We start from the raw sequence: 2,498 nt of genomic DNA on the forward strand, positions 1-2,498 counted from the left end.
GGGCATGAGGTGGCAGTTAGGAAAAGTGGATTATATATTCATACAGCAATAGATATACATACAGCAATAGGGAATATAGCAACATATAGCTAATATTAATAGACTAATATTTGGTGATTTAGAGGAAGAGGTAGAAAACAGAACGAGATGTTTAACATAACCATTTATGTAATTTAAAAACCCATGGGGGGGCTTCCCTGGTGGAGCAGTGGTTGAGAGTCCGCCTGCCGACGCAGGGGACACGAGTTCGTGCCCCAGTCAGGGAAGATCCCACATGCCGAGGAGCGGCTAGGCCCGTGAGCCATGGCCGCTGAGCCTGCGCGTCCGGAGCCTGTGCTCCGTGCGGGAGAGGCCACAACAGTGAGAGGCCCACGTACCGCAAAAAAAAAAAAAAAAAAAAAAAAAACCATGGGGAATTCCCTGGTGGTACAGTGGTTAGGACTCTTCACTTTCACTGCTAAGGGCGTGGGTTCAATCCCTAATCAGGGAATTAAGATCCCGCAAGCCACATGGCGCAGCCAAAAAAAAAAAAAAAAAATCCATGAACACAAAACATTATGCATTCTGCAAAAACACCTGCAAATAAAAATATCTACCCTAAACACATTAGAATGACTGCCTGTGGTGAAAGGAGCATGAGGATGGTGGTGAGAATAAATGGAGATTAATTTATGTAATAATTATTTAATAACATAATTTATTACATAAATTAATTTATAAGTAAAATAAGGGAGAAGCCTTGCATGGACACTGATGTCACTGAACAGAATGTTCAAAAGTAAACAAACAAAATTGTTTTCCAGAGCATTTGCTCTGTCTGTGGCACCACTTGCCAGACTTGTCTGCATGTTGTGCCCATTCCTGATGCCACCTATAGATCACATGTCTTGCAGAGGTGCTTTGGAGTATCTTAAATTTGTTTCTTCTTCCGTGATGGTCACCCTTGCTCAGTTGCCCACGGTAACTGCTTGAGTACTCTGAGTTCCCAGTGTCTGCTCCTGTCCAGCTTACAGGGGAATTTGGCAAAACAAGGAATGTTGTTGCGGTTGGCTCAGCTGGTTCTGCCCCAGGAAATCACTGTGAGTGATCCATCTCTGTCTTGCTGAGAACGCTGAAGCCTTGCCTGCTCAATCATTCAAATGTGGCATCTGGGCAGGGCCTAGTCTCTCAGTTATGCAGAAAAGTTGACATAACTCCTGCTTTCAGTTTGGAGCTTGATGCCACATTAGTGCAGGTGTGATCTTGGTCTATATCTGTTTTTGTATGTTTCTCTGAACATAGGCAAGTGTCTAATGCTCCTTGATCCACCTCTAGCCCTGTGGTTCCCCATCATTGACATTGTCTTCTTGTCACAGCTCCCAAATCACTATTTCTAGAACTTTGGTTCTTCAGGCAACAGAGAAACCACAGCACCATGATGTGGTATTGGGCCCTGACTAGGTTGCATATATATATGCTAAGGGACTAAAACAATGGAAATGGCCTGAACATCTCAACCTCTGAGAAACCTGAGGTAGAGGTCCAACTAGCAGATGTCATGAAAAAAGCAGGATCAGAATTAATTTTAACTAGAGGGTTAAAACTAAAGGAAGAGGACAACCAGATATCACTAGTTAGTTCTTAGGGAATTTTTTCTTATGTAAATTTTTTTTCTAAAAAAAATAATACATGCTCATTCCTGAAAATTCAGAAAATACAGAAAAATACAAAGCTTAAAATTAGGCTGTGAAATAACTGCTGTAAAAATTGTGCTGTTCAGATTTTTTCTCTGTGCGCACCCCCCCCGCCACATAGAATCAGAGGACACATAGTTTTTTCCCCACTTAGCAACATATAAACATCTATATTTTCATGTCTATAAATATATATCCATATCATTCTAGTTAATGGCTTCATGGTTTTCATTGAGTAGATATGTCCAATTATTTAACCAAATTCTTAAATGACTACATTTGTGTCATTTCAAATTTATCAGTACCGTAAAGTCGCCAGCAGTTAACATCCTGTTTGTTCATCCTCACACATTTATCCAACTATTGGCTTAGGGTAAATTTCTAGGGGTGGAACTTCTAAGTCAAAGACTTCAAAAAGGCTTTTCTACATGTCGCCAAATTTTCCCCTGGGAAGGTTGCACCAATTTACACTCCCACCCAAAGTGCATGCTTGTACCTGTTTCCCCAAATTCTCAGCAGCACTAGATACCATCCGTCTTCTTGATCATTACCATTCTGACATCTGGTTCTTTATTTGAAGCCTGGACTCCATCACCGGTAGCTTGACCTTTTTCAAGGTTAAGCAGACATGGCATTTTATTATCTAAAGAGCTCGCTTCTCAAGGAGACAAATCAGCTTTCCCCACAAACCAGTGAGTGTTTAGACTGGTCTTCACGGTTGAACCAAAGTTTCCTTTAACTGTGTGCCTGGATTTCTGAGTTTTATTGGCAAGGACAGATTGGGCTTATTTCAAAGCTGAGTAAAATTAATGGCCAAGTGAAGGA

Source organism: Hyperoodon ampullatus (genome assembly GCF_949752795.1).
Source record: "Hyperoodon ampullatus genome assembly, chromosome: 11".
Classification (NCBI taxonomy): domain Eukaryota; kingdom Metazoa; phylum Chordata; class Mammalia; order Artiodactyla; family Ziphiidae; genus Hyperoodon; species Hyperoodon ampullatus.